This window comes from Moschus berezovskii, chromosome 28, assembly GCF_049115385.1.
Source record: "Moschus berezovskii isolate FMDL1 chromosome 28, NW_MosBer_1.0, whole genome shotgun sequence".
In the NCBI taxonomy this organism is placed as follows: Eukaryota; Metazoa; Chordata; class Mammalia; order Artiodactyla; family Moschidae; genus Moschus; species Moschus berezovskii.
In genome coordinates, this window is record NC_142487.1 from 5,467,601 (window position 1) to 5,493,561 (window position 25,961).

Consider the following 25,961-nt stretch of genomic DNA (forward strand, 5'->3'; position numbering starts at 1 on the left):
ACTCCGGGAGTTGGTGATGGACAGGGAGGCCTGGCATGCTGTGGTTCACGGGGTCGCAGAGAGTCGGACACGACTGAGCGACTGAACTGAACTGAACTGAAGCATACTTTTACCACGTGACACAGCAATGTGCTCCTTGGTATTTACCCACAGAAGTTAGAATATTAAATCCACTCATAGACCTGAACATGGATGCTTATATCAGCTTTATTCATAATTGCCAAAACTTGGAAGCAACCAAAATGTCCTTCAGTAAGGACATTGAATGGATTAATCAACTGAATGGATTCATACACCCAAACACTGGAATGTCACTAAGTACTAAAAAGAAATGAGATGTCAAGCCATGGTAAGACAGGAAACATAAATGCATATTATTAAGTAAAAGAAGCCACATGAAAAGGGTGCATACTCTATGATTGCAACTATATGACATTCTTGAAAAGGCAAAACTATGAAGGAAAAAAATCAATGGTTCCTGGAGGTGACATTAGCAAGATGGCTGACTGGGAAGTCCCAACACCCATCACTCCCACAAAAGCAACAAGAACAATAAATAAACAACTACAAACTGATGAAACTAGCTCTGGGAGAACTCTAAACTATAGTGAGGACATGGAAGCAACCTAGATGTCCATCTGCAGAGGAATGAATAAGAAAGCTTTGGTACATATACACAATGGAGTATTACTCAGCCGTTAAAAAGAATACATTTGAATCAGTTCTAATGAGGTGGATGAAACTGGAGCCTATTATACCGAGTGAAGTAAGCCAGAAAGATAAACACCAATACAGTATACTAAAGCATATATATGGAATTTAGAAAGATGGTAATGATAACCCTGTATACGAGACAGCAAAAGAGACACAGGTGTATAGAACAGTCTTTGGGACTCTGAGGGAGAGGGTGAGGGTGGGATGATTTGGGACAATGGCATTGAAACATGTATATTGTCATATGTGAAACGAATCACCAGTCCAGGTTCGACGCATGATACAGGACGCTCGGGGCTGGTGCAAGGGGATGACCCAGAGGGAGGATAAGGAGAGGAGGGAGGTGGGAAGGGGGTTCAAGAAGGGGAACACATGCACACCTGGGGCGGATTCATGTCAGTGTATGGCAAAACCAACCAATATAATATTGTAAAGTAATTAGCCTCCAATAAAAAATAATAATAATAAATAAATAAACTATAGTGAGGAAACAGAAACCTGGTGGGGCTAAAACAAAGGATGGACCTCTAGAAAAGCATAGGAAGCATTTACCTGCCTCGCCCCTACCCCAGTCCAGAGCAGCTCAGCATCAAGAAGGATCCAACAGAGGGATCTTACCCTGAAGGGAAAAGGAGAGCAGGAGACCCCAGCAGTCTCACCATGGCAGAGCTTTGCAGCCTGTGCTGTCAAGGATTCCCACATCAAAACTGAACCCGACTGACGGAGCCACCCCGAGTGCCCACTGCCGACTCACCTCCTCAAGGATGGAGCTGCCTCTGCAGTAAGACCTGCTGCTACCCCCATGCCAGCTCTACACGACCAGGATGCCACTGCACCTTGCTATACAGGGGACTGGAGCTGCCATGGTTCTGCACCCACTCTAGGGTCTTAAGTCAGGGCTTTGATCCACCCTAACAGGGGCCACAATGGTGCTGCTGCTCTGTGTCTCACCCCTGGGCCCCAAGTCATGCTTTGACAGGTCATTACTGGTGCTCAGCTGTCACTGCCCTGCTCTGTACCAAGTAGGGGCTTCAACCCACTATAGCCGGGCTCGCTACTACTGTAAGTATCCAACCCCCAGTGCTCAGTCACAGCTTTGCCCCATAATCACCAGGGAGAGCTAATATTGCCCAGCACTTCTCTCCCCATTTCCCAGTCAGAGATTTGGCCCCGCATAACTGGAGCCAAGCTGCGGCTTTGCATTCTCCCCCAGGGGACAAGTATATCTCACCAAGGTATCGCATGCTAAGTCACTTCAGTCATGTCCAACTCTTTATGATGCCATGGAGCCCACCAGGCTCCTCTGTCCATGGAATTTCCCAGGCAAGAATACTGGAGGGGGTTGCCGTTCCCTTCTCTGGGGGATTTTCCCAACCCAGGGAGTGAACCCACGTCTCTCATGTCTCATGTATTGGCAGGTGGGTTCTTTACCACTAGCGCCACCTGGGAAGCCCACCAAGGTAGAACTCAAAGCCGTAGCGAGTGGTGTTTTGGTCCCTCTCAGCAGACAGAGTTAGGGTGTGGATGAATCAAGGGAAGACGAACATGATTTTAGATAGGGCTGAATTTACTGATACAGGTGAATCTAACGACGCGAGAGACGCCGGCCCCGGCGGCGCAGACGCGACACGAGAGACGCCGGCCCCGGCCCAACGAACCACGCAAAGAGGTGCGGCCGCGAGGAGCTACCCCACGCCTGAGGCCAGGGCCGGCGGCTGAGAGGAGCTACCCCACGTCCAACAGGCGGTGGCTGCGCGGGCGCAGGAGGGCTGAGAGGAGCTACTCCGCCTTCAAGGTCAGGAGGGGCGGCCTTGAGGAGATACCCCTCGTCCAAGGTAAGGTACAGCGGCTTCACTTTGCTGGAGCGGCTGTGAAGAGATTTTCCACGACCAAGGTAAGAGAAACCCAAATAAGACGCTAGGTATTGCTAGGGGGCATCAGAGGGCAGACAAACTGAAATCATAATCACAGGAAACTAGCCGATGTGATCACATGGACCACAGCCGAATGTGGTCCACTGGAGAAGGGAATGGCAAACCACTTCAGTATACTTGCCTTGAGAACCCCATGAACAGTATCAAAGGGCAAAATGATAGGATACTGAATGAGGAATTCCCCAGGTCGGTAGGTGCCCAGTATGCTACTGGAGCTCAATGGAGAAATAACTCTAGAAGGAATAAAGGGATGGAGCAAAAGCAAAACCAATACCCAGCTGTGGATGTGACCAGTGATAGAAGCAAGGTCCGGTGCTGTAAAGAGCAATATTGCATAGGAACCTGGAATGTTAGGTCCATGAATCAAGGCAAATTGGAAGAGGAGATGGCAAGAGTGAACGTTGACATTCTAGGAATCAGTGAATTAAAATGGACTGGAATGAGTGAATTTAACTCGGATGACCATTATATCTACTACTGTGGGCAGGAATGCCTTAGAAGAAATGGAGTAGCCATCATGGTCAACAAAAGAGTCCGAAATGCAGTACTTGGATGCAATCTTAAAAATGACAGAATGATTTCTGTTCGTTTCCAAGGCAAACCATTCAATATTACAGTAATCCAGGCCTATGCCCCAACCAGTAATGCTGAAGAAGCCGAAGTTAATCGGTTCTATGAAGACCTACAAGACCTTTTAGAACTAACACCCAAAAAAGATGTCCTTTTCATTATAGGGGACTGGAATGCAAAAGTAGGAAGTCAAGAAACACCTGGAGTAACAGGCAAATTTGGCCTTGGAGCACGGAATGAGGCAGGGCAAAGGCTAATAGAGTTTTGTCAAGAGAATGCACTGGTCATAGCAAACACCCTCTTCCAACAACACAGGAGAAGACTCTACACATGGACATCACCAGATGGTCAACACCGAAATCAGATTGATTATATTCTTTGCAACCAAAGATGGAGAAGCTGTATACAGTTAGCGAAAACAAGACCAGGAGCTGACTGTGGCTCAGATCATGAACTCCTTATTGCGAAATTCAGACTTAAATTGAAGAAAGTAGGAAAAACCACTAGACCGTTCAGATATGACCTCAGTCAAATCCCTTATGATTATTCAGTGGAAGTGAGAAATAGATTTACGGGACTAGATCTGATAGATAGAGTGCCTGATGAACTCTGGACAGAGGTTCGTGACATTGTACAGGAGACAGGGACCAAGACCATCCCCATGGAAAAGAAATGCAAAAGAGCGAAATGGCTGTCTGAGGAGGCCTTACAAATAGCTGTGAAAAGAAGAGAAGCGAAAAGCAAAGGAGAAAAGGAAAGATATAAGCATCTGAATGCAGAGTTCCAAAGAGTAGCAAGGAGAGATAAGAAAGACTTCCTCAGTGATCAATGCAAAGAAATAGAGAAAAACAACAGAATAGGAAAGACAAGAGACCTCTTCAAGAAAATTAGAGATTCCAAGGGAACATTTCATGCAAAGATGGGCTCGATAAAGGACAGAAATGGTATGGACCTAACAGAAGCAGAAGATATTAAGAAGAGGTGGCAGGAATACACAGAAGAACTGTACAAAAAAGATCTTCACGACCAAGATAGTCACGATAACGTGATCACTGACCTAGAGCCAGACATCTTGGAATGTGAAGTCAAGTGGGCCTTAGAAAGCATCACTACGAACAAAGCTAGTGGTGGTGATGGAATTCCAGTTGAGCTATTTCAAGTCTTGAAAGATAATGCTGTGAAAGTGCTGCACTCAATATGCCAGCACATTTGGAAAACTCAGCAGTGGCCACAGGACTGGAAGAGGTCAGTCTTCATTCCAATCCCAAAGAAAGGCAATGCCAAAGAATGCTTTAACTACCGCACAACTGCACTCATCTCACACGCTAGTAAAGTCATGCTCAAAATTCTCCAAGCCAGGCTTCAGCAGTATGTAAACCGTGAACTCCCAGATGTTCAAGCAGGTTTTAGAAAAGGCAGAGGCACTAGAGATCAAATTGCCAACATCCGCTGGATCATGGAGAAAGCAAGAGAGTTTCAGAAAAACATCTATTTCTGCTTCATTGACTATGCCAAAGCCTTTGACTGTGTCGATCACAATAAACTGTGGAACATTCTGAAAGAGATGGGAATACCAGACCACCTGACCTGCCTCTTGAGAAACCTGTATGCAGGTCAGGAAGCAACTGTTAGAACTGGACATGGAACAACAGACTGGTTCCAAATAGGAAAAGGTGTACGTCAAGGCTGTATATTGTCACCTTGCTTATTTAACTTATATGCAGAGTACATCATGAGGAACGCTGGGCTGGAAGAAGCACAAGCTGGAATCAAGATTGCTGGGAGAAATATCAATAACCTCAGATATGCAGATGACACTACCCTTATGGCAGAAAGTGAAGAGGAACTCAAAAGCCTCTTGATGAAAGTGAAAGAGGAGAGTGAAAAGGTTGGCTTGAAGCTCAACATTCAGAAAACAAAGATCACGGCATCTGGTCCCATCACTTCATGGGAAATAGATGGAAAAACAGTGGAAACAGTGTCAGACTTTATTTTTGGGGGCTCCAAAATCACTGCAGATGCTGATTGCAGCCATGAAATTAAAAGACGCTTGCTCCTTGGAAGGAAAGTTATGACCAACCTTGATAGTATATTAAAAAGCAGAGACATTACTTTGCCAACCAAGGTCCGTCTAGTCAAGGCAATGGTTTTTCCCGTGGTCATGTATGGATGTGAGAGTTGGACTGTGAAGAAGGCTGATCGCCGAAGAATCGATGCTTTTGAACTGTGGTGTTGGAGAAGACTCTTTAGAGTCCCTTATACTGCAAGGAGATCCAACCAGTCCATTTTAGAGGAGATCAATCCTGGATGTTCATTGGAAGGACTGATGCTAAAGCTGAAGCTGCAATACTTTGGCTACCTCATGCGACGAGTTGACTCACTGGAAAAGACTCTGATGCTGGGAAAGGTTGCGGGCTGGAGGAGAAGGGGACGACAGAGAATGAGATGGCTGGATGGCATCACCGACTCTGTGGACATGAGTTTGAGTGTACTCCGGGAGTTGGTGATGGACAGGGAGGCCTGGCGTGCTGTGATTCATGGGGTCGCAGAGAGTGGGACACGACTGAGCAACTGATCTGATCTGATCTGATCTGAACGAAGTTCTTGGATTCAATGTGTTAGCTGCTGGGAGTAGTTCTAATTGTTTCGTTGTTGATAGATTTAAAAACTGGACTCATCAATCAATGTAATATACCACATCAACAAAAGGGAACCTTCCTATATTGTTGGCGAAAATGGAAAACAGTAAGGAGGTTCCTTAAAAAAATTAAAAATAGAGTCACCATATTGTCCAGCAATCCCACTCCTATGCGTTGATACTCCAATTTTTAAAAAAAGAGGGGAAAAAAGATTTAATGCAGAAGCAAACATGAAAATCCTGTGGTCTTCTAATGAGATAGACAAGAAAGAGACTTGAAAAACTATGAAAATGTAAAAGGCTCCACCATTCCCACCATTGTGTTTACTTTGGGAAATAATTATTTTTCATATTAAATGCATGGGTTATTAATATTATTCTAAATAAATTAATGAAAAATTAAAAAATAAAAAGGTCCTCAAGAGAAAAAAGAGCAATATTATAATATGGATAATGTTTAGGTTTATGTAAAAATAATGGAATAAATTTTTTTAAATAATAAATGTGATTTTACCTAGGAAAATGAGAAATTACTACTGAAACTGCTCAACCAGTGATACCTAAACTCCATTAATATTGCCGGAAGAGGTCACTGTGTCAGAACTCAACAGCTTCACAATCCAGGGTGGGTCATATTTGGCCAAACATTGATAAACACCTCAAATATGAAATAGAAACCACATAATCACTTTAAACTACAAAATTCCACCTGCACTGTTTACAGTTTAGCAATCTGATTAAAATTTACATGCCATTCACTGCAACTCTGGTAAAGATCTCTATGAGCAGAGATTTCATTTTGCTCACCTCACCGAAAAAAACAGAAAGTCATAACTTAGAAATAAACTTCTTGCAACCCCATTGATAATCCTAAGACTCTAACAGACCTATTCAGATTAATCTCCCAGTTGGTGCAAATTACTTGATTAAGAATTTACAATAACAAATATTAGATATATCTATAATGATTATAACCCAAAATGACAACAGAAACTTTCTGTCAAAGTATGAAAGAAAACAGCTTTTACTATGTTATCTTTTGCTAAATGAGGTTAAGATTCATTGAACCCACATCTCTTGCATCTGCGTCTCCTGCATTGGCAGGCAGATTTTTTACCACTGCGCCACCTGGGAAGCCCCCTTTAGTTCTCACTTGGGTACTAATTTCACAAAAGCATTAGAGGCAAACAAGGTAATTTATTATTGTGGTCATTTGTCCTGTGTTTTTACAGCATCAGTTCATGTTTCCAAGATGTCCAGCACTTGTGCCAAGAGAAAGTGAGAGACAATATCTGCAAAATGGATTGAGCAACCAGGGAATCAGGAAGCCAGGCAGGAATTAACACGTTAGAAATAACTGTAAATTAGTTACACCAAAGTACTACATTTAAAGATTGGGGGCGGGAGGAGAAGGGGACGACAGAGGATGAGATGGCTGGATGGCATCACCGACTCGATGGACATGAGTTTGAGTGAACTCCGGGAGTTGGTGATGGACAGGGAGGCCTGGCGTGCTGTGATCCATGGGGTCGCAAAGAGTCAGACACAACTGAGCAACTGAACTGAAATGCATTTAAAATTTAAAAGATATATATTTTAAGACCATTCCTTAACTCCATACACAAAAATAAGTTCAAAATGGATTAAAGACCTAAATGTGAGATCAGACATGATAAAACTCCTAGAGGAAAACATAGGCAGAACACTCTCTGACATAAATCAGAGCAACATCTTTTTCAATCCATATTCTAGAATAATGAAAATAAAAGCAAAAATAAACAAATGGGACCTACTTAAACTCAAAAGCTTTTTGCACAGCAAAGGAAACAATAAACAAAACAAAAGACAACCTACAGATTGGGAGAAAATATTTGCAAACAATGTGACCAATAAGGGTTTAGTCTCCAAAATTTACAAACAGTTTATGACACTTCATAGCCTCAAAACAAACAGCTCACTCAAAAAATGGGCAGAAGACCTGAATAGATATTTCTCCAAAGAGGACATACAGATGACCAATAGGCACATGAAAAGACATTCAACACTGCTAGTTTTAGAGAAATGCAAATCAAAATCACAGTGAGATATCACCTCATACCGGTCAGAATAGCTATTATCAAAAATTCCACAAACAACAAATGATAGAGAAGGTGTGGAGAGAAGGAAACCCTCCCACATTGTTGGTGGGAATGTAAATTGGTACAGCCACTATGGAGAACAGTAGAGAAGTTTCTTAAAAAACTAAAATTAGGAGTACCATCAGTTCAGTTCAGTTCAGTCGCTCAGTCGTGACCGACTCTTTGCGACCCCATGAATCACAGCACGCCAGGCCTCCCTGTCCATCACCAACTCCCGGAGTTCACTCAAACTCATGTCCACAGAGTCAGTGATGCCATCCAGCCATCTCATTCTCTGTCGTCCCCTTCTCCTCCCGCCCCCCAATCCTTCCCAGCATCAGAGTCTTTTCCAGTGAGTCAACTCATTGCATGAGGTGGCCAAAGTATTGGAGTTTCAGCTTTAGCATCAGTCCTTCCAATGAACACCCAGGACTGATCTCCTCTAGAATGGACTGGTTGGATCTCCTTGCAGTCCAAGGGACTCTCAAGAGTCTTCTCCAGCACCACAGTTCAAAAGCATCAATTCTTCAGTGATCAGCTTTCTTCACAGTCCAACTCTCACATCCATACATGACCACTGGAAAAACCATAGCCTTGACTAGATGGACCTTGGTTGGCAAAGTAATGTCTCTGCTTTTTAATATACTATCTAAATTGGTCATAACTTTCCTTCCAAGGAGTAAGCATCTTTTAATTTCATGGCTGCAATCAGCATCCGCAGTGATTTTGGAGCCCCAAAAAATAAAGTCTGACACTGTTTCCACTGTTTCCCCATCTATTTCCCATGAAGTGATGGGACCAGATTTCTGAATGTTGAGCTTCAAGCCAACCTTTTCACTCTCCTCTTTCACTTTCCTCAAGAGCCTTTTTAGTTCCTCTTCACTTTCTGCCATAAGGGTGGTGTCATCTGCATATCTGAGGTTATTGATAACAATCCCACTCTTGGGCATATATCTGGAGAAAAACATGATCCAAAAGGATATATGCACCCCAATGTTCACTGCAGCACTCTTTACAATAGCCAAGACATGGAAGCAACCTAAACGTCCATCGACAGAGGATGGACAAGGAAGATGTGGTACATATATACAATGGAATATTACTTAGCCACTTAAAAAGAATGAAATAAAGCAATTTGCAGCAACACAGATGGACCTAAAGAGTGTCATACTGAGTGAAGTAAGTCAGAGAAGGAGAAATATAATATGACATCCGTTATACATGGAATCTAAAACAAAATGATACAAATAAACTCACAAAACAGAAAAATACAGACTTAGAAAAACGAACTTATGGTTGTCAGGGAGAAGGATAGTTAGGGTCTTTGAGACAGTCATGTACACACTGCTGTATTTAAAATGGATAACCAACAAAGACCTACTGTAGAGCACGTGGAACTCTGCTCAATGTTGTGTGCCAGCCTGGATGGGAGGAGGGTTTAGGGGAGAATGGATACATGTATGTGTACAGCTGAGTCCCTTTGTCATTCACCTGAAACTACCACAACATTGTTAATCGGCTATACCCCAATACAAAACAAAAAGTTTAATGTTTAAGGGAAAAAATTAAAAGACGTATATTTTGATTGATTTATTTAATTATTTTTAATCATAAAATTTTTAAATTCTATTTTAATGATCAAGTGCAAATCCATTGATGACTACTATTAGTAATTCATCAAATGCATAGTTCACACAATCGAGAGTCCTTGACTCCAAGAATCTCACACTCTGTTGGGGTAGGCAGATGGTAAGGTTTCAATACTTGCTAGGGTTAGCAAAACATATGTAAGTCAAATTAGGAGTCCCAGGACTCCTTTCAAGGGAGTAATACTAAGTTGGGATTTGATGGTAGTTCAGTTCAGTTCAGTCGCTCAGTCGTGTCCGACTCTTTGCGACCCCATGAATCGAAGCACGCCAGGCCTCCCTGTCCATCACCAGCTCCCGGAATCTACTCAAACTCATGTCCATCAAGTCGGTGATGCCATCCAGCCATCTCATCCTCTGTTGTCCCCTTCTCCTCCTGCCCCCAATCCCTCCCAGCATCAGGGTCAGAGTAGATATTAATTAGAAAAACAGGCGGTGGGAAGATATTCCAAGCAGAAGGGAAAGCAATTCGGAAGAGCTAATAGCACGACAGAGCATGATTTATTCTCGACACTACATCTCAGACACATGAAGATGAGGCAAAAGCAGAAACCAGGAGTCAGAGAATAAAGACACTCACATGCTAAACTGAATAGACAATTTATGTGTAAAGCAATGGGATTTGAGGGGACCATTTCAAAAGGGGAGTATCATCTTCAGGCTTGCATTTTATCAACGTAATGAGTGATGGGAAAGAAGAGACATCAGAGAAAAGAGACATTAGAAAGCTATTGTATCCTATTTTAATTACTGAAATCTCTCACAATGACAAAACTGTCACATAGGACAGTAAATGTATAGTAGTTCAATCAAATTTCTTGGAAAAGACACATTTAGCAATCTGGAATAATGCAGAATTACAGAAAATATCAAATAATTCAACACTGGTTCTTTTTGTCATTTTGCAGACATCATTTTAGTATTAGACCAAGTCACAAAATATTTAGTGCACAAACCAGCTTCTTTTTTTAAGATCTAGCATTTTATCATAGTCTTTTACCTTATTTTGGACCACTTGTACCCAGTACTCTATCCCACTATAGACTGTTGAACTTAATCAACAAAATCAAAAGTGATTTCTGAACAAATTTATGGAGAACATGAGCATTTATACTGTCAAAGTGTTTGCATAACCAAAATTACAGTAATAAAGATGAAAATGCCTCCAATTTCGCTTAGAAAACAGTACTTTATAAGCTTGTTTCATCTATGAACCCAAAGCTCAGAATGCTTTTACTGTCGTTGTTTTGCACTGAGTTGTGTCCAACTCTCTGGAACCCCCATGGACTGTAGCCCACTAAGTTCCTCTGTCCATGCAATTTTCCAGGCAAGAACACTGGAGTGAGTTGCCATTTCCTCCTTCAGGGGATCTTCCCAACCCAGGAATCTAACCCATATTTTCTACACTGACAGGCAGATTCTTTACTGCTGAGCCACCAAGGAATTGGAGAAAAGCTAATCAAGACAAAAATTTTCCTTGATATTATTTCCTGCATTGATTCTGTGCACTTTGGGAAGATTTTTTTCTTTCTTTCTTTACCTATCTTTCCTCTATCTTCTATTTTCTAAGAGATATGAAACTGTTTTACAATGATCTCCTCAGGCCTTAAAAATGATGGCACAGTATCAAAATTTAGAAAGAAATCCTCTCTGTAGAAAGGGTTTCTGAGACAAGCAGGTGAAAGAAAGACCTGTGTGTGTGTGCAGTTTGCAACTGAAATATCTTAAATATCCATATAAAAACAGTAAAAAGCAAATAAACCAGGAAGGAAGCATAATATAAAGAAAGATGATCGAAGTCGAAGACAAAGGCAGAAGTGGTTGAGAACTCTTGGCCCTGTTTTCTCTCCGGATGACTGGATGCAGATGACTATCTCCTCCTTCAAGAATTTAGCTCCAAGCCTTGAGTTACTAACCAGCAGTCCCATGGTGCCTCCTTGGAGTTCCATCCTATGTCCCAGACTCTAGAGCTAATTGCTTGTCAAACAAGTCCAGCTAGATATTCTCCAAGTGCTTCAAACACAACCTCTCCAAAATGTCCAAGGTCAGTTTCCCCTACAGTATTTCTCATGTCAACAAATGGAACCCACCATCCTTCCAGTTTCCCACCTTTGAGGACAGAGAATGAGCAAGCAAAGAGGAAGCTGGTGTTAGCCTGGATGCAGTCTCCTTCATCTCTCATATCCAATCAATCATAAAGTCCTGATAATCTTACTTTATTGGTGTCTTTAGAATCAGTTCAGTTTTTTTCATCCTAAACACCACTCCATCACTCTCTCTTAGTGAACTACTGTAATAAACTCTATTGGTCCCTCTGCCTCTAGGCTAGCCCAGATCCGACCCATTCCTCATGCTATCACCAGAGGAATCACTCAAAAGCAGATCCAGTCACATCACTCAACAGCTTAATATGACTCTTGAGAATCTTCTAAATGAAGGTGAACCTCCTGACAGGATCTGTCACGGCTGCCCCATCTGTCTCTCTAGTCCCCCTCACAACTACCCCCACTCCCATCCTCCCTCAGCCTCGGGGATGCGCCTGTAAACAACTACTCGCACTTCTAGACTGGATCATTCTCTCTCATCCCCCAGCCTTTACACGTGTTATTAACATTTTCTGTCCCAGACACCCATTCATGTTTCCATTCTTAATAGATACCTATCTGCCTTTCAGGACTTAAGACTCCATCTGGATTGGCAACCCCCCTCTCTGGACACCATTAGTGCTTTGTCAGTTTATTTATTTGCCACGCCTGCCGTGAACTGCAAGCACTTTGAGCTTTGACTGCCCTTGCCATTTTATCCCCACGCTTAGCCGTGTACCTGGCATAACAGTAGGAGCTCAACATATGTTTTGTTGAAGGGATTTGGTATCTCTTTTACTATGAGTCAGACTTTCAGATTAAATTTTAAAGTTTGGTTACAGCAGCTAACAAAAGAATGGAAATGTAGGAATGGCATAATTATGAAATTAAGAACTCAGGATGAAATCATTGAACAAAGCAGAACATCATGCGTTTGTCTAAATGATGCCCGCCTATCCTCCTTCCATCGAGACCAGATTAGGTTTCTCCCCAGCCACCTCAGCTCTCTTGCAACCCTCTCTAACTGTATCGTCCTCCCATCTCCTGGTATGATTACAGACTAATCTGGGAGTTCTTTGAGAGGAGTGGCTACATTTTATTTATGTTTTTATCTCTAACTCTTGATAAATGTTGAATGAATAAGACACAGTCACAAATCTATTGCACTAAATAACATGACATCAAAATATATGAAGGAAAACAGTTGTAAATGAAAGTAGGAAGGACAGTCATGCAATCATGAGATCTTTTAACTCACTACTATCCATCTATGACAAGTCAATTTAATAAAAAATAAATAAGGGCATGGAAGAATTGAACTATATAACAAGGTTACATTAATATATGCTGAACTTTGTAACCCCAGAAATGGGGACTGTTTCTATAAATCAAACATTTACTAAAATGAAGCATGACTGGGCCACAAAGAAAACTTTAACTCAGCCCACACAGCTCAAATGATATAGACCAAGTTCCTGAAGGAAATATAAACATAAAAAAGAACGAAAAAAGGAAAAGAGAGAAACAGCAGAAATTTTAAAATATCCAATCACTTGGAATATAAACACCATTTCCCTAAAGGATTAAAATGTTGCACTAGGAGGAATATTTAAGTTTAAAGGCTATGGAACTTACATAAAAGCAAGTGGATAAATATGAGTAAATAAAAATTTTTAAGTTACATAAATAAAAAATGTAACAAAATTAAAAAGGCAAGGAATAAGCTCTTTCGAAATATTTGCCAGAAACATAAAAAAATTAACATCCTTAAAGAGCTGTTACAAATTGGCATATTAATGCATATATATGGAATCTAGAAAAATGATACTAATAAACCTGTCTGCAGGGAAGGAGTGGAAATACAAATGTAGAGAACAGACTTGTGGATGCAGCAGAGGAAGGAGAGGGTGGGACGAACCGAGAAAGCAGCACTGACATATATATACTACATGCGTGAGATAGACAGCTAGTGGGAAGCTGCTGCCTAGTGCAGGGAACCCAGGCTGGTGTTCTGTGATGACCTAGAAGGGTAGGGTAGAGGGTGGGATGAGAGGGAGGCTAAAAACGGAGGGTGTATATATATATATATATATATATATATACAATATATGTATGTTGTGTTGGTTGCTCAGTCGTGTCTGACCGTTTGGGATCCCATGGACTGTAGTCCACCGGGGTCCCCTGTCCACAGAATTCTCTAGGCAAGAATACTGGAGTGGGTTGCATTCCCTTCTCCAGAGGATCTTCTCAACCCGGGGATCAAACCTGGGTCTCCTGCATTGCAGGTAGATTCTTTACCATCTGAGCCACCAGGGAAACCCTACACACACACACACACACACACACACATGTATAGTTATGATTGAATCACATTGTTATACAGCAGAAACCAACACAACATTGTAAAGCAATTATCCTCCAATTGAAAAATAAAAATAGATACATAAATAAAATGGAAAACCAACAAGGACCTACTGTATAGCACAGGAAACTCTGCTCAATATTATGCAATAACCAAAATGGGAAACAATTTGAAGAGGAAGCAAGTGCTAATTACTCAGTTGTGTCCTACTCTTTGCGACTCTATGGACTGTATCCCACCAGGCTCCTCTGTCCATGGACTTCTCCAAGCAAGAATTCTGGAGTGGGCTGCCATTCCCTTCAGGGGATCTTCCTGACTCAGGGTTCAAACCCGGGTCCCCCGCATTGCAGGCAGATTCTTTACTGTTTGAGTCACCAGGGAAGCCCCAACCACTGAAAAAGATTGGATACATGTATATGTGTAACTGAACCTCTGCTGTACACCTGAGACTAACAGAACATTGTTAATCAACCACACTCCAATAAAAAATAAAAAGTTAAAAAAAGTAAAAAGGGGTTTTCCCTGATAGCTCAGTTGGTAAAAACAAAAAAAGTAAAAAAAATTAGTGAGAAAAATACTATTTCTACAATTTTAATCGTAAATGATATTAATATACAATTTAATAAAGTAAATTTAAAGTGAAAGTTGCTCAGTCATGTCTGACTCTTTGCCACCCCTTGGACTATACAGTCCAAGGAATTCTCCAGGCCAGAATACTGGAGTGGGTAGCCTTTCCCTTCTCCAGGGGATCTTCCCAACCTAGGGACCAAACCCAGGTCTCCCACATTGCAAGCAGATTCTTTACCAGCTGAGCCACAGGGAAGCCCAATTAAATTTAAAGGGGCTATTAAATATTCAAATAGTTTAACTTCACCAAGAAAGAACTGTAATTTAAAGCAAAATATCATTTTTGCCTATCAAACTAGACTATCAAATTTTCCTATCAAAATCTTGACTTTGTTTTACCTTGTCTTCATCATTTTGCTTCTTAAATGCTTGTGTTCAGTGCTGATAAGACACAGTGAAAGACATACACTAAGCCCTTTGTTTAAAACAGTGTCAATTTGTTCAATGTTCATTGGAAAACAGCTTAGAACTCTTCAGTGATGGTCTTATAAAAGTTGACGTTATAAACGGTCTTTGACTTAATTTGTTCAACTTACAATTCTTCAACTTTACAATGGTTTGAAAGTGGTACACAGACAATAGAAGGCATTCTTCATATTTTGAATTCTGATCTTTCCCAGACTACTGATACGCTGTATGGAACTCTCTTTTAATGCTGGACAGGGGAGGGAGCCACAGCTCCCAGTCAGTCACGAGATCACAAGGGTGAAATCTCATATGCTTACAACAGTTCTGTACCCGTAAGACCATTTTCATGTTCATGTTCAGTATACAATTCAATAAATTACATGAGGTATTCAATACTTTATTATAAATAGACTGTGTTAGGTGATTTTGTCCAAACATAGGCTGATGTAAGTTGTCTGAGCAAGTTTAAGGTAGATTAAACACAGGCTAAGCAATGATGTTCAATAGGTAATGTGGATTAAATGTACTTTTTTCTTTTGGATTTATGATATCTTCAACTTATGATGGGGTTATTGATGATGGGTTATTGGAACATAATCCCATCATAAATTGAGAAAATCTGTATTTGAAGTGACAATTCTCTCTCCAGAGATTCAGCTCAAAGAAGTATTCCCTATTGCTTCCTCAGATTTGTGCATTAAAATGTTATTTCAAAGCATCATTTATACTAGTAAAGAATAAAAATCATTTAAATGTCCAGCAAGAGGGAAGTGATACACTACAGTGCATACGTAATGCAATGTTAGGCTTCTCTGTTGGCTCAGATGGTAAAGAATCTCCCTGCAATGCAGGAGACCTGGATTTGATCCCTGGGTCAGGAATATCCAGTGTTAGGAAGATGCAATATTGTGATATTGTGAAGCCATCACAGTTTATACAGTTTGTAAATGCATGAAAATATTTATGACCATTTCAGTTAGGTCACTCTATAACAAACCACCCCAAAACTTAATGCCTTAAAACAACAGCTTATATTCCTCACAGTTCTGGGTTAAATTTGGCTGGGATCCTGGGACAGCTGGAAGGGACAAAGGGGCCTCTCTCATGCGTCCAGTATTTGGTTTTCCTCCACATGGTCCACTCCATAGGATTTCTTGAACTTTCTCAGAGAATGGGGACTGGAATCTAAGAAGAAATGTTCCAAGCATACAAAGTAGAAGCTGTAGGTCTCTTAAGGCCCAGCCTCAAAAGCTATACAGTGTCTCTTCTGCTGCATTTTATTGGTCAAAACATGTCCCAGGGCCAGTCCCCAATTCAAAAGAAGGGAAAACAGATTGCATCTATCAATGGGAGAAGCAGCAAAGAATCTGTGACCATTTTAATCAACTCCAGTAATATGACAATGTTGTTGATTAGTCACTCAGTCATGTCTGACTCTATGCCACCCCATGGACTGTAGCCCCTCGGGCTCCTCTGTCCATGGAATTTTCAGGCAAGAATACTGGAGTGGGTTGCCATTTCCCTCTCCTGGGGATCTTCCCAAAGCAGAGATCAAACCTATGTCTCTTACACTAGCAGACAAATTCTTTACCACCAAGCCACCAGTTGAAGCCCATATGACAATAAGTCAATAAAAAAGGATTAATATATATATAACAATATAAATTCAACTCTGATATGTAATATTCCTACATATTTATCTATATTCTATGAATAAAAAAGCATATTACACATAGATTTATATTTTACATATGAATTAAAAGTCAAAGGATAAACTACTACAAAGATTATCTCTAGCTAGTGGAAGGAGTACAATCATAATTTTCTTCTTAAAGTTCTGTTTTTTTCCAAAGTTATGAGAATGTATTACTTCTTTAGCTGGAACATAAATGTAATTTAAAAGATATTTTATTCCCATATAGTAACATTTAAAGCAATGGCCTACAAAAGGCTAGAAAGCATATAAGGAAATTGAATCAGAAATGGAAGAAAACCAACATCAAATTGAAAAGTAAAAATGGGGGACTGTACAATTCCTTTTTGACTGTACAGAATATTGAGACATTTGAATCATCAAACATTTCATAGCAGGTTTATGACCACACTGAACAAATGTATAACTGGTTTTCATCTTTCATTGTATTTACATGACACATGTATTTTTCTGCCTGCAAAAAAGATAAAATGAAGCACTTTCCTTTTTTTCCATATATACATCTAAGCCACAATAGAACAGATGCAGCAGAAGCCTTGAGGCAGAGATAGATAAAACTTGAAAAATTTTAATGGATGTATTAAAAAAAATTACAAAACCTAATAACAAAATAGACATGCTCAAAAAGAATAAAATTTCACTGTTGTTTCTCATGATTCTATGGCTCTGTAAAGAAAACAGGGGCTGGTGTTTTCACAAAGTTAACTGTACTATTTACATTTGTTGCTGTTGACCAGTCACTGAGTCATGTCCGACTCTGCAACCCCATGGACTGCAGCACGCCAGGCTCCTCTCTCCTCCACTATCTCCCGGAGTCTGCTCAAATTCATGCCTACTGAGTCAGTGATGCTATCTAACCATTTCATCCTCTGCCGCCCCCTTTTCCCTTCAAGCTTTCCCAGCATCAGTGTCTTTTAAAGTGACTTTTGGCTCTTGGCCAAAGTGTTGGAGCTTCAGCTGCAGCATCAGTCCTTTCTGTGAATATTTAGGAATGATTTCCTGTAGAATGGACTGGTTTATCTCCTTGCAGTCCAAGGGACTCTCAAGAGTCTTCGCCAGCATCAAAATTTGAAAGCATCAATTCTTCGGCATTCAGCCTTTTTATGGTCCAAATCTCACACCCATACATGACTCCTGGAAAAACCACAACTTTGGCTATTTCAGTATACCATCATAAACTAATGTTGTGTGATTCTGATGGCAAGTTTAGATGATACAGAATGAAAACACTATGCAAGGGGGAAAATATGCATTCCTCTTACACAACCCTTTAGATAGACATTATGTTCAAGAACTCAGTACTGCTATTTAATAGAATTGTCAGGAGATCCCAGGTTTTATCTTTGCATCTTGATGACCAGGAGTTTTGGAATCATTCTTGACTCACACCAAAAAATCACATATTTGAAAAAAAGAATTCTCTCTCCCTCTAGAAAACAACAAAGAAATCCATGGTTCAGTAATTTAAAAGAAGGAGAAATATTGGAAAACATTAGCCAAAAAAATGTGTATATGGGTGCATGCTATTTACAGATGTGTATCTATTGAACTCCAAAATATCACCTGTTTCCAATTTAAGAATGACTTCTGCTGATGTACACAGGCCAGCAGAAGCCTCTCTTTCCTTGCATCCTGAGGCTTCTAATCCCAGGTATTGATTAGATCCCACCTCCAACCTATACATGAATTCTTAGCAATCTTTCTCCAAATACTTGCATATGGTATGGCAATTTTTCTGGGCCCTAGGGTTTTCCCAGTGGCTCATCAGTAAAGAATCTACCTGCAATGCAGGACCCATGGAGACAAGAGACATGGGTTCAATTTCTGGGTCAGGAAGATCCACTGGAGAAGGAAATGGCAACCCACTCTAGTATTCTTGCTCAGATAATCCTATGGACAGAGAAGCCTGGCAGGCTACAGTCCATGGGATTGCAAGAGTTGGACACAACAACTAAACAACAACGATAACTAGGCACTAAGCAGTAATGATACATCAGTTCAGTCACTCAGTCATGTCTTAGCGACCCCAAGGAATGCAGCACGCCAGGCTTCCCTGTCCATCATCAACTCCCAAAGCTTCCTCAAACCCATGCCCATCAAGTCGGTGATGCCATCCAACCATCTCATCCTCTGTCATCCCCTTCTCCACCCACCTTCAATCTTTCCCAGCATCAGGGTCTATTCCAATGTGTCAGTTCTTCACATGAGGTGGCCAAAGTATTGAAGTTTCAGCTTCAACATCAGTCTTTCCAATGAACATCCAGGACTGATTTCCTTTAGGATGGACTGGTTGGATCTCCTTGCAGTCCAAGGGACTCTCAAGAGTCTTCTCCAACACCACAGTTCAAAAGCATCACTTCTTCAGCGCTCAGCTTTCTTTATGTTGAGAAACAACTCTCACATCCATACATGACTACTGGAAAAACTACAACCTTGACTAGACAGACCATTGTCAGCAAAGTAATGTCTTTGCTTTTTAATATGCTGTCTAGGTTGGTCATAGCTTTCCTTCCAAGGAGTAAGCATCTTTTAATTTCATGGCTGCAATCACCATTTGCAGTGATTTGGGAGCCCATGAAAATAAAGTCTATCACTGTTTCCATTGTTTCCCCATCTATTTGCCATGAAGTAATGGGACTGGATGCCATGATCGTTTTCTGAATGTTGAGTTTTAAGCTAGCTTTTTCACTCTCCTCTTTCACCTTCATCAAAAGTCTCTTTAGTTCTTCTTCGCTTTCTGCCTTAATGGTGGTGTCATATGTTATCTGAGGTTATTGCTATTTCTCCAGGCAATCTTGTTTCCAGCTTGTGCTTCATCCAGCCCGGCATTTCACATGATATACTCTGCATATAAGTTAAATAAGCAGAATGACAATATACAGTCTTGACACACTCCTTTCCCGATTTGGAACCAGTCTACTGTTCCAAGTCCAGTTCTAACTGTTGCTTCTTGACCTGCATACAGATTTCTCAGGAGGCAGGTAAGGTCATCTGGTTTCCCCATCTTTTGAAGAATGTTTCACAGTTTGTTGTGATCCACATAGTCAAAGGCTTTGGCATAGTCAATAAAGCAGAAATAGATGTTTTTCTGGAACTCTCTTGCTTTTTCAGTGATCCAGTGGATGTTGGCAATTTGATCTCTGCTTCCTCTGCCTTTTCTAAATCCAGCTTGAACATCTGGAAGTTCATGGCTCATGTAGTGTTGAAGCCTGGCTTGGAGAATTTTGAGCATTACTTTGCTAGCATGTGAGATGAGTGCAATTGTGTGGTAGTTTGAACATTCTTCAGCATTGCCTTTCTTTGGGATTGGAATGAAAACTGACCTTCTCCAGTCCTGTGGCCACTGCTGAGTTTTCCAAATTTGCTGGCATATTGAGTGCAGCACTTTCACAGCATCATATTTTAGGATTTGAAATAGTTCAAATGGAATTTCATCACCTCTGCTAACGTTTTCGGAGTGATGCTTCTTAAGGCCCAGACATCACATTCCAGGATGATTGGCTCTAGGTGGGTGATCACATCATATTGGTTATCTGGGTCATGAAGATCTTTTTTGTATCATTCTTCTGTGTATTCTTGCCACCTCTTCTTAATATCTTCTATTTCTGTTAGGTCCATACCATTTCTGTCCTCTGCTGTGCCCATCTTTGCATGAAATTTTTCCTTCGTATTTCTAATTTTATTGAAGAGATCTCTAGTCTTTCCCATTCTATTATTTTCCCCTATTTGTTTGCACTGATCATTGAGGAAGGCTTTCTTATCGCTCCTTGCTATTCTTTGGAACTCTGCATTCAAATGGATATATCTTTCCTTTTCTCCTTTGCCTTTTGCTTCTCTTCTTTTCACAGCTATTTGTAAGGCCTCCTCAAACAATCATTTTACCTTTTTGCATTTCTTTTTCTTGGGGATGGTCTTGATCCCTGCCTCCTGTACAATGTCACAAACCTCTGTCCATAGTTCTTTAGGCATTCTATCAGATCTAATCCCTTGAATCTATTTGTCACTTCCACTGTATAATCATAAGGGATTTGATTTAGGTCATACCTGAATGGTCTAGTGGTTTTCCCTACTTTCTTCTATTTAAGTCTGAATTTGGCAATAAAGAGTTCATGATCTGAGCCATAGTCAGCTCCCAGTCTTGTTTTAGCTGATTGTATAGAGCTTCTCCCTCTTTGGTTACAAAGAATATAATCAGTCTGATTTTGGTATTGACCATCCAGTGATGTCCATGTGTAAAGTCTTCTCTTGTGTTGTTGAAAGAGGGTGTTTGCTATGACCAGGGCATTCTCTTGGCAAAACTCTGTTAGCCTTTGCCCTGCTTCATTTTATACACCAAGGCCAAATTTGCCTGTTACTCCAGGTATCTCTTGAGTTCCTATTTTTGCATTCCAGTCCCCTATAATGAAGATGGCATCTGTTTTGGGTAATGATACATACCATGTAGAAAATATTTGTGATATGAGAGATAATCATAAAATGTAAACTTCTGCCTCTGGGTCATCCTTCCAGCAAATAGGATCAATTAGATAGCAAGTACTCCTTTGGGTCCAGGTAAATACACATAACATTTTTAATATATTTTTATAAAAGTGAAAACAATCCTTCTAAAGTTTGACAATACATATTTTATACTCAGTTAAGCTATTTCAAAATGTTATATAATTTCTGAGGACTAAGAGGAATTTTAGACTCTTTAAACACTAATGAGATCTCAAGAGATTATTCTAAAATACTTTTAATCCTTCCCTACTGTTTCATCACTGGTTCACACACAGTTCTTTTACCTTCATTAAGCTTCAAAGTTTTTTCTTAAATAATTATTTTAGTTGTCCATGGATTCTGAATGCTTTGTACTAGGAGATAAAACAGCAGCTTAATTTGGTTTTGTTTGTTTCAGGGATTTAGACTTTTGAGATATTTTCAGTTTTCATGACCTAATGCCTGATCAATCTCATTCGAACTCAAAATTTTATTGACTTGATACATCTTTGAAGGAAGAATTTAATGTGTTGGATACCATTTAGTTGGGTGATTGGGTTCTGCTTTACCTAAAACTTTAACACCCTTAAATAAATTCATTTATAACTAGGATTCTAGGTTCCTTATAGCACCACAGTTTGTTTCAAATTCTACATTTCCGACCTCATCCACATTTTTACCATATATCTTATATTTAAAAAGAGAGAGAGAGAATGAAGGGCATCAAGATAAACATATTGAAGCAACTTATTAAAGCAAGCTTCAACTAATAAGAATATCCCCTTTCAAATCCAGAGCCACAATGGTAAAAAAAAAATGTCTGCAATGTAGGAGACCTGGGTTCAATCCTTGGGTCAGGAAATCTCCTGGAGAAAGGAATGGCTACCCACTCTAGTATTCTTGCCTGAAGAATTCCATGGACAGAGAGCCTGGCAGGCTACAGTCCATTGGGTCGCAAAGTGTCAGACACAACTGAGTGACTAACACTTTCACTTTTTCATTCTCAGATCCAAGAATAATATAATTCCTGTTTTCCACACTGAAAGTGGGAGCTTTCTTTTTGTGTATTTCTTAATAGTTAGAGCTTTGTTGTAGGAAAGATTCTCATCATCTTCCATTATTGCAGATACTAAATTAAGAATGATCAAATTGAGCTCATTTTAGTGATACAGATAGTGAAAGCAATAAAAGTATCCCCATTCCCTATAATAATCTCTCTGCAGTATCATTTTTATATTTCTTTGCATGGGTTTACTTTTTTTATACAAACCACTATATTTCCACAGAAGGCACAATGCCTTACCTTTGGACAGAAAAATATAAAGTTACATTTAGAAGACAGTATTTCTGGATGTTCTTCCCTAGTAAAGTGTAAAGTTCTGCCTCTATGTTTGATTAATTGCATCAAACTAACTTTCAGTTCAGTTCACTTCAGTCGCTCAGTCGTGTCCGACTCTTTGCGACCCCATGAATCACAGCACTCCAGGCCTCCCTGTCCATCACCAACTCCCGGAGTTCACTCAAACTCATGTCCATCGAGTCGGTGATGCCATCCAGCCATCTCATTCTCTATCATCCCCGTATCCTCCCACCCCCAATCCCTCCCAGCATCAGAGTCTTTTCCAAAGCATATGTAAATATCTCTCTTGTCTTGAAGTGCTAGAGTTTTATTAATATAAGATTAGGAATGGAAATAGACATTTTTAAAACTGCCTTCACAATTTATCTTGGTTTCTTAGTAAGCTATGCCAAAGTTCAAATTACTCCATAAAAATTTACCTATTATTGTAAACTTACTCAACAAAGTGTCTTTTCCTAAAGAAAAACTCAACTTAGTTCATAAACATTAAGGTTAATCTTTTAATCTCCCAACTCTCTTTTGCAGTAGAGGCTGTATTTACACTAGAAAGAATTCTATTCCCAGCTGTCAAAAAATATATATTTATTTCTCCCTATTTCACTGCTTTCCTACTGAAGAGGTTATCATTATATTTAATTCCATCATGACCCAAGATAAGAGTTCTTCTCTATACTTTTATGCTGAAAGGTTTTAAGGCATGTACTTCATCAAAGCATAGGATGAAGCATCCTGCTATGAGACCTCTAGTTATCTCAAAAAAATTAAAAATAAAGTGTGGTAAAGTTTAAGTCATTTGCTGTTTGGTTTCACATTTATTTTTTATCAGTTACACTCAATTTTAACACTAGCTCATTTAGAATGGAATGGTTTAACTTAAATATTTCAAGCTGTATTATGAAATTATGAAAAACTACCTGCCCATGCTTTTATTACTTAATATTTTATAGTATTTTATAATTTAATATCAAGACAATTTGACTCTTTTAGCAATCTTTTGTTAGGTAGGGCAGAAGCTGTCATCTTTTTTATAAATGAGAAAATCAAAGAGGAGGAGGTTAAGTACTACCAGCCACTGGAAATGTCGAGCCTGGAAACCCTATCTGTGTGCTAGGGCTTTTGCAGCTGTATGGATACCCTGATAACACCATCTATATAAGAAGTCCATATCAAATGTCTCAAGAATAACTAGTAGAGTGATTCAAAATTTTTAAAGAATGAAGTATAAGAAGAAAAATGCACAACCTTTGCCCATACAGAGTTTTCATTCAAGAACTGAGAGAACTATTAAAAGGAAAAAGAGAAGAGTTTCAAAATACATACACAACGTGTGTTAATATGGCACAAAGTCATTACCGTCTACCTCCTTCCACACACAGCACACTCCGAGGACGAGCATTTCTTATGTGGCCTTCTTTATAATTGAATGATAGATCTCGCTTAAAAGAGGTGTAATCTATATATATATGTGTGTGTCAGCTATATAATGTCAGCATGCTTTTGTTGTTGTTCAGTTGCTCAGTTGTGTCTGCCTCTGCGACCCCATGGACTGCAACATGCCAGGCTTTCCTGTCCTTCACCATCTCCTGGAGTTTGCTCAAACTCATGTCCATTGAGTCGGCGATGCCATCAAACCATCTCATTCTCTGTCATCCCCTTCTCCTCCAGCCTTCAACATGATGCTGCTGCTGCTAAGTCACTTCAGTCGTGTCTGACTCTGTGCGACCCCATAGACAGCAGCCAACCAGGCTCCCCCGTCCCTGGGATTCTCCAGGCAAGAGAACTGGAGTGGGGTGCCATTGCCTTCTCCTTTCAACATGCTAGAAGTATCTTTTTTTTTTTATTGGAGGCAAATTACCTTACATTAATATATTGGTTGGTTTTGTCATACATTGACACGAATCTGCCCTGGGTGTACATGTGTTTCCCCTCCTGAACCTCCCTCCCACCTCCCTCTTCCCCATATCCTCCCTCCAGGTCATCCCCGTGCACCAGCCCCAAGCATCCTGTATCATGCGTCGAACCTGGACTGGTGATTCATTTCACATATGATAATATACATGCTACAATGCCGTTCTCCCCAATCATCCCACCTTCACCCTCTCCCACAGAGTCCCAAAGACTGTTCTATACACCTATGTCTCTTTTGCAGTTAATGAACAGATGCAGTTTATATCAAAGGTAACAATTTAAAGAAACAAATTAAACTACATACAGTTCATAATTTAGAAGTCAAAAACTATTTAATATAACATGATAAAGACAATTGTGAAATATGTGGACTGGATGTGAGAGCTGGACTGTGAAGAAAGCTGATCGCCGAAGAATCGATGCTTTTGAACTGTGGTGTTGGAGAAGACTCTTGAGAGTCCCTTGGACTGCAAGGAGATCCAACCAGTCCATTCTAAAGGAGATCAATCCTGAGTGTTCATTGGAAGGACTGATGCTAAAGCTGAAACTCCAATATTTTGGCCGCCTCATGCGACGAGTTGACTCACTGGAAAAGACTCTGATGCTGGGAAGGATTGAGGGCGGGAGGAGAAGGGGACAACAGAGAACGAGATGGCTGGATGGCATCACCGACTCAATGGACATGAATTTGAGTGAATTCCAGGAGTTGGTGATGGACAGGGAGGCCTGGCATGCTATGATTCATGGGGTCGCAAAGAGTCGGACACGACTGAGCGACTAAACTGAACTGAACTGAAACTTTTGCTTCCTTTAAAAAACATTACAAATAACATGTCAATTTTATTATTTAAAAAATAATCAGTGAAAGAATATAAGCAATAGTGCTCAGGTGCTCAGACATTCAGTTGTGTCTGACTCTTTGTGACCCCATGGGATATAGCCCTCCAGGTTCCTCTGTCCATGGGATTCTCCCGGCAAGAATACTGGAGTGGGTTGTCATATCCTCCTCCAAGGGATCTTCCCGATGCAGGGATCAAACCTGCGTCTCCTATATTTCCTGCATTGGCAGACAGAATCTTCTTTACCACCTAGTGCCACCTGGGATGCTGTGATGGTGGACAGTATCTAAAATGAGTTTATCTTCCTTTCCACATGATAGAGATTAAGGAGGATGCTGGAGGAAGGTGACTCTTGCCCTCCCAAAATCCTCCTCATGGTTCAAGAAGGCTTCTGGAAGTTCTAGTTGATAAGCTTGTATAACAGTAGCAAGAACATTATTACTATCTTCACCCACCTCTTTATAGAAACAAATTCTTTGAGATTTACTTGAAATTTAGGTTGACATCAGGTTTCTCTGTTCCATAAAGAAACAAGAATCAGGAAAGTGCCCTAAGATCCTA